Here is an 8,765-nt window from a genome sequence, read left to right as displayed (position 1 = left end):
TAACTTAAAACGTTCTGTTCCACTACGTAAATTAAATCAACAATTATTCATATATACTGAACTGTAAAAGATTTGTTCAGGGGTACTTGCCGTGCGAATCTTTTCAACTAATTCTAACTCAACTTTGAACCGACTTTAACTTTCGAGTCCTTCGACTGGAACCTACAGATTCGAAATATCCTAGGTTAGACGACCAGTTATGCTAGACATATCCTCGCTGAACACTTTACCTAAACGATAACGATTCCCGACTCGTACTTATATGAAATAATAATACACGTAACAATCAAAATTTGTTTAGTATTTATTTAAAAATATATACGCTCGACTCGTATTTCGTATTTAAAATAATTTTCAGAAAATTTGGACAGCAACTACTCTGTTTATAAGCCTACCCGTCGAAACATAATCGACGTCAATTTTCCAATAAATCACAATCCACAATTTATAACTCGATACGACCCGCAACACAGGAAAATAAAGCTAGTTGGAAGAGAAAAATAATATAACTGAGGGGGGAAATAAGAGAAGGGAAGGGAAGGAGAGCTGTGAAAGGAGGAGAGACAGAGGAGAGATTAAAGAGATAGAGTGAGAGAGATAGAGAAGAGATTAAGGAGAGAGAGTAATCAAATTAAGGAGATAAGATTGATTTTATTTGATTAAAATTTCTGATTTCGCAAGAATTACCACGTATCTGAGTCAGCCAAATGCTCTGTTGCATGTATGACGCGTGTTACTGCCTCGCTTTTATTTAAATTCTGGTTCGTTTTCCTTTAAAGTAACGAACCAGCTGTGCACCAGAATGCATCGAAAAATTACATATTTTATACCAAAATTCTCGAAATATTTGAAAGCTAATAAAATAAAATTTTCATAATTTTTTACCCATTTTAGAAGCGCAATTCATACTCGTATTTAACGATTAAACGAAACAACGAGCGGGTGAATTTAATCCCAAAAATTTCCAAAAAAAAATTAAAATTATCATAATATTAAAAACTTAATAAAATATGAGTTTCATAATTTTTGAAGAATTCTGGAATTAAATACTGATTTTACAAATAAATGCAGTCAGAAAATCATTTAAGGATAAATAATTAATGAAATATTGATTTCTAAATTTTAGAAAATCTCAAAAAAAAATTATTGAAGTTATAAAATCAAAAAAATAATTTTAGAGACAATCCAAATATTTATTCAAATAAATTTGCAATAAATCCACTTTTCAAAGTGAAAAAAATCAGTACAACTCAATAATTAGTTACGCAAATAGCCCTGTATACCAATGAATCACACATACATGGTAACAAACAACATACAGCTGTAAGAACCAAACTATACATTTATTTAATTAATTATTCAATAATTACACATTTAAATAATACAGAAATATACGAGTCATTATATCATTCCCCTTAAAAAAGATTCAGTCCCCAGAATCTGACATAACTAAACAGATGAGGATATTTGTCAAGCATATCTGACTTTAACTCCCAGGTAGACTCTTCTACTCGAGAATTTCTCCAAAGTACTTTAACTATAGGAATAGACTTATTTCTAAGGATTCGCTCTCTACGATATAAAATCTGGATTGGTTGTTCCACATAGGACAAATCTGACTAAAGCTCGATTAGTTTATACTCAATTACTTGACTTGAGTCAGGGATATATGGCTTCACCATGGATACGTGGAACACATTATGAATATGCTGCAACTGTGGCGGCAACGCTATCTCGTAAGCAACCTTTCATATTTGCTTCAAAACTTCAAATGGTCCTATATACCTTGGGCTGAGCTTACCTTTCTAACAAAATCGAACTAACCCTTTCCAAGGTGATACTTTTAACAATACCAATGATCCCGCTTCAAAGTTCATATCCTTTCGATGTAAATAAGCATTCTTTCTTTGTCTACCTTGAGCTGCTTCCAACCTTTTCCGAATCAACGCTACTGCCTCTTTCTTTTACTGAACTAATTCAGGTCCTAACACTTTCTTTTCTCCTACTTCATCCCAATACAATGGTGATCTACACTACATCCATATAGGGCTTCATAGGGTGGCATTCCGATGCTATCATGGTAACTGTTATTATAGGAAAACTCAATCAATGGTAGGTGATCATCCTAGTTTCCCTTGAAATCCAAAGCATAAACTCTCAACATATCTTCTATTTTTTGAATTATTCTCTCACTTTGACCATTTGTCTGAGGATAATAAGCAGTGCTCATATTTAGCTTAGTCCCTAAACATTCTTGAAACTTAGTCCAAAACCTTGAATTGAATCTTGGGTCTCGATCTGACACGATGGACACAGGAACTCCATGCTTGGTTACTATTTTCTCTAGATGCAAATTAACTAGCTTTTCCAAAGAATATCTCTCATTGATAGGGAGAAAATGTGCTGACTTCATCAATCTGTCGATAATTACCCAGATAGCATCATGATTTGACTTCGTCTTTGGTAATCCCACTACAAAATCCATTGCAATCTCTTCCCATTTCCACTGTGAAATCTTTAAGGGTTGCAACAGTCCACTTGGCCTTTGATGTTCTACTTTTACCATCTGGAACACATGCCATTTGCTAACCCAACTTGCAATTTCCTTCTTCATTCCTGGCCACCAAAAATTCTGCTTCAGATCTTAATACATCTTAGTACTTCCCGGATGAATAGAAAACCTAGAATTATGAGCTTCTTTCAAAATCTCATTCTTCAATTCAGTCACATTGGGAATCCATATTCTTGAAGAAAACCTGAATATACCTTTTCTATCCTTTTGAGTACAAACTTCTTCTCCTGTCAAACTATCCAATCCTTGATTCATAATTTCTTCTTGACACTTCCTAATTATTTCCATCAATTCTGGTTGAAAAATAATTTCATACAATTGCTCTTTATTACCTTCTGGCACTCGAACTTCAATTTCCAGCTTTTTCAATTCTTTTGCTAGTTCCTTAGAAACTTCAATCACATTCAATCTTTCCTTCCTACTTAAGGCATCTGCTACCACATTGGTTTTTTCCCGGATGATAGTTGATGGAATAATTGTAATCCTTGATCAGCTCCAACCATCTTCGTTTTCTCATATTTAAGTCCTTCTGGGTGAATATGTACTTTAATATTTTATGATCCGTATAGATTTCACACTTTTCTCCGTACAAGTAGTGTCTCCACAGCTTTAATGTGAACACTATTGCTGTTAATTCCAAATCATGTACTGGATACTTCCGCTCATAGGGTTTCAACTGTCTGGATGCATAAGCAATAACTTTATCATGTTGCATCAACACACAGCCTAAGCCTTTCAAAGAAGCATCACTGTAGCTCACAAAGTTTCCCGTTTTATCTGGCAATGCTAGCATTGGGGCTATCACTAATCTTCTCTTCAACTCTTGGAAACTTTCTTCACATTTCTCAGTCCAAACAAACTTCTCATTCTTCCTGGTCAGCTTGGTCAATGGAATCGCGATCTTGGCAAAGTCTTTTATAAATCTTCTATAATAACCTGTTAACCCAAGCAAACTTCGAACTTCTGTCGGGGTCTTTGGTTGTTCCCATCAAGATACAGCTTCAATCTTTACATGATCTACTTTGATACCATCCTTACCCACTGTTAGATATATTTGATAATGTCATGACTAATATGATTTATGTTTAGTTTTCAGATCTTACTTAAACAGGACAAATCAGTACTTAACTGAAATCAGTACTTATACTGAAGTCAGAACTTAAGTCATCAGTACTTAAGGTTCAGGAGATATTTATCAAAAGATAATATCAGGACTTAAAGGAAACGTTCAGATAAGGAAGGTGGCTAATTGATTGAAGAGAAGATCAAGACAAACGTAAGAAGAGATATGCATGAAGAAGGAATTCTGTAACACCCCCAAATCCGGGGTCGGGGATCCGGGTTGTCACGAGTTCCATTTCCCTTAATAACACCCAATCTTAATAAATAATCAACTACTCTGTACTGTGACCCCACAATAAACACACACACCACAAGTTATAGTCTCAGAGATGAACACTCAAAAAATAACACAAGTCCTTATATTCCACAATTATAAACCGTTACACCTTAAAAAGGTTCTGAATAAATTTACATATTCCTTGCCATTATTACAATTCATATTATACATAAGTCTGGTTCATCAATAGTTGAAAACCTAGCCTATTGGTAGCTCCTACCTCAGCTACGGCGGCATCAACGCTTTCAGAAGACTGCGGAACGTTTTCTAACCGCTTGCGAATCGGGAGCTTGGTCCTGTTCATCTTTTCTATCTGTTGTTGTGTGATGAAAGAAGAAAGCAAGGGTGAGCAGCAAGCCCACCAAAATAATATGTATAATGATTAACAATATATGAGCCTTCTCATAGTACTCATGAAAGTCTTGGTCAAAAGAAATGAACCAAGTTTGATATCTTAATGCGATGAAGTCACAAAATATTCAGTATATATACATATATACTTTTCAAAATCTTGGAAGTCCTCTTCCATGCATAATATACACAGAGTTCCAGTTTATAATTGTATAAAAATATCGTTGCAAGGTGATCTCATATATCTACCCTTGTCTCAACGTTTTTCTGAAAATCTTTGATATGCATAAGATAATCATTAACTAGATACAAGTTGAAAATATGAAGTTACAAGATACCCCAATATACTTATATCTTTTTCAAATATTACTTGAACTACCACCGTTCAAGTTATAATCAGTTCAAAAGTTCATCACATAGATGAGACTACAAGACAAGATTTGAATAGATTCAATCTTTGAATATCATTATAAATAATGAAGTTACGAGATACTTCATTAAATCCCAATATATATATACACCTATATATATATATTTCATACACTCCTTGAAAACCTCTGTTATGAAAATTATAAACAGAGTTGCAATATCCAATGAATTTGGAAAAGAGAAAACCTTGGCATAAACCTGATATCTTGCTGATCAGGCAAAGATACCAATAAGTAACCTTTTCTACTAGTAGATGGACGAATTCCCTACTGGTCATCACCCTGGCCGCAATAGGACCTTATGCTGGACTGCCACTCAGCCACTTACGCATTTGATGGACTCCCACTGAGCCACTTACACTTTCATGGACGCCCACTAAGCCCATGTTGCTTATGCCGACTCAAATAGATGAACTTACTTCCCGAACGATGGGCAAGTAATCAAGATGTTTTCTCAAAACAACAACCTCGTTGTGAATGTAAAATACACCACTGAGCCGGATCCCTCAAGTTTTGAACGAGTATTTAAATCCCCTTTAAAAGGAAGATCTTAAATATAAAAATGAGTTTTGGGATCCGCTCTAACTTTTAAAAATCATTTTGAAGACTCGAAAACACTTTAAAGAGTGTTTGGAGTAATGCTGATTTAATGAAATAAATCAGTCCCAATATATTAGAAAATATCTGAATATTATTATTTAAATAATATTCCCATAAAGAATAATCTTTATAAAAAATAATTGAAGTAGAAGTTTTAAAACTTATACTTGAAATGAGTATTAAATAACCAAAGATATACTTATATGAAAGTACTATCTTTATTTGAATAATCAAAGATAAGTTTGATTATCGACACCTTATTCTTTAATAAAATAAAGAACATATCTCAGCAAATAATCAGAGTCATAGATCCTCAAATGAATATTCAAATAATATTCATTAAATAATATAAACTGAGTCATAAGCCCTCGAATGAATATTCGTAATAATATTCATTAAATAAAATAAAGGAGTCATAAGCCCTCGAATGAATATTCGTAATAATATCATTAAATAAAATAAAGTTATCGAATAAACCTTATTCGATTAATAGTTTTAAAAACTATATCAATATATATATAAATATATATTATACTCGGGAGTCTCGCCTCCCGGTTTTAGAAAAAGTTCACCTTTTGATCCCCTATACTAAGGGTATACGCAAATACCGCTTATCTCTAGCATATGTATTATGCAACGAATAAGCATTTGAACCAACAGATATATAAATCAAGAATACGAAACAGGCATGCATATATACCATATCACATGCTACAATATATCGCAAGAATTTGCTAATAACAAATATGCATTTATCACAAGATCATGCATATACACATATACATCACAACAACAGTATAACGGGTAGAAAACTTGCCTGAGCGACTGGGGGTTACAAATGGCTCGGGACGAGTATGGTAACCTATAAACAACATATAAGTTGGAATTAAACCGAAGTCACTTGTAAATCTATACTTTAACCAAATTAGACTCTAACGCTCGCTTTGCGCTTACTGATTCTCTTAAGTCGCTCGAGTACCCTCGGCTCCACCAGTTTTAATAAATTAACCATTACAAGTTTTAAGGAGATTCCTTCGTGAGTGTCTTACCAACTGCCTATTACACTTTACATAAATGTTTCATACTCCAATTAGACATTTAAGGTCTTTAACCTATGTTTCAAAGTAAGGCGAGGGGTAATGTTTCATTCGCGAAATGTCGTTACTTAAAACGGCCGTTTCTCCTAAACCGTATATCGGAATCAAATGAACCACATATCAAAACAAAGCTCGTAACATGAACTATCTAAACATGGCAATGGTCAAAACCTAGCAGGGAGTTCTCGGGTCCTAATGTTATGAACAAAAGCAGTCTAAAGTAAATCGGACATTACGACGGCTATGTTTACGCGATTTCCAAATTTTTTACCATTCTAAATCATATCAATCCAACTACCAATCAACAAAAACTCAAGATACACATCAATGCTACTGATTTCAGTCATAATAAGCTCAAGGATCTCAATCCAATCATATATTATAACATCTCCAAATTCAACTAAACTACTTAACAATTAAGCTCGAATCATGCTTATCATTCAAATTACTACTCATCCATCCAAACCATCTCCAAACTTCAACATTCAAACTTATTACTAAAGGGTATGAAGATTTATACCTTTCTTGGAGGGTGGAAAGTTACTAGGAAGCCTTATGGAGCCTCCTACAAGCTTGATCTTTCCAAAGAAATCAAGAACACAAAGTTAGGCTTTGAAGTTTCTAAAAGTCCGATTTAAAGAACTGTAAAAATGAGGGTCTTACCATGCTTATTTGGATGAGACTTGTGAACAAGAGTTGTAGGTCATCTCAATACCTTTCCAACGAGCTATAGAATACAACATTTGAGTGAGAAATGAAGGAGATACAGCAGTTTTAATGTGCTGGTTCTGTTTTGGCCGAGAGCAATGAAAATGGGGGAGAAAAAAGCTTGCTTGTGTTGACTTATTTTGTGGTGTAAATGGAATGGTAGGTGGATATTTGTTTGGCTAACTCTTGGTTAGTTAGTGGAAAGTGATGTAAGCAAGCCTATGTCACCACTTGCATCACTCTTGCCACTTGTCCTCTTCTTATGGTGGAAGCTTTTCATTAAGCTTAATCCTTGTTAATTAGGTGCTTTAATACTTGTATTATCCTTGCTAATCCCCTAGCTACTTGCCCAAGCTTGATCCTTAGTCGTTTAATTGCTTTACGACTCGTTTATTATTCATTCTCGTTGATCGTTTGAGGGATCATATCCGGGATCTTATTACTTGGGTTCCCCTAAACCTTTCTCAATATTTTATATTCCTTTTATGATCCTCTCTTATAACCCTTGAATTTAAATCTTTTTAATCATGTTACCTTATACTCAATTCTTTCGGTATCTGGTGGATTTTCGGGAAAAATCAAAGTGTCCGGATCCGAATTCTAATGACCTTTACATACACTTATTTAATTTATGGAATACTAATACGATCTTAGAATTTCCATAACAGTACTCCTATATAACGTGGTCTGATAATTTTCCTTAATCAGCATTGTCAGCAAAAGTTACTATTCATCCGTGTTTTAAAAATTCCAAAAATTGGGGTTATTACAGTCTCCCCTCCTTAAAAGGATTCCGTCCCGGAATCAGATAGAAAACCGTTGGGGATACTTTTCTAGCATTGCACTTTCTAACTCCCAAGTCCATTTTTCCCACATGGTGGTTCTACCACCAAACTTGGTCTAGTTTGATAACCCTACTCCTAAGTACTTAATCCCTTTCCAATTATAACCCTTCCTGGTTGCTCCATATAGGTTACGCCTGATTGCATGTCTATGCGCTCATATGCCCTTATTTGTCTGGCATCCGGATTACACTTCCTTAACATTGATATGTGAAACACGTTATGAACTTGCTACAGGTTCGGGGATAGGGCTAGCTCATATGCTAACTTCCCAATACATCTTAATATCTCCAAGGGTCCAACAAATCGTGGACTTAGCTTTTCTTTCTTTCCGAACCTCATCAATCCTTTCTAAGGCTTTCCAAGGGGATATCTTTCACAACACTAGGTCCCCTACTTCATACTCCTTGTCCTTTCATTGTCAAATCAGCATACTTTTTATGTCCATCTTGGGCTACTACCAGTCGTCTTCTGATTAGATCTATTATATCCTTGGTCCTTTGGACCACTACTGGTCCGAGCATCTTGCGCTCTACAACTTCATCCTAATATAAGGGAGATCGACATTGTCTTCCCTCAAGGATCTCATAAGGCGACATCTCGATAATGACATATGATCAATTGTCGTAAGAAAACTCAATCCGTGTTAAGTGATCATTCCAATTTCTTTCAAGTCTATTGCACAGAATTTCATCATAGCTTCTAGCACTATAGATTTTGCTTCTCAATACCCATTCTTTTCCAGTTCGTAATCGTTACTATCTTCCG

The sequence above is a fragment of the Apium graveolens genome, chromosome 2 (genome assembly GCF_009905375.1).
Source record: "Apium graveolens cultivar Ventura chromosome 2, ASM990537v1, whole genome shotgun sequence".
Classification (NCBI taxonomy): domain Eukaryota; kingdom Viridiplantae; phylum Streptophyta; class Magnoliopsida; order Apiales; family Apiaceae; genus Apium; species Apium graveolens.
The sequence above is the reverse complement of the archived record's forward strand: the minus strand, read 5'-3'. Positions refer to the sequence as shown.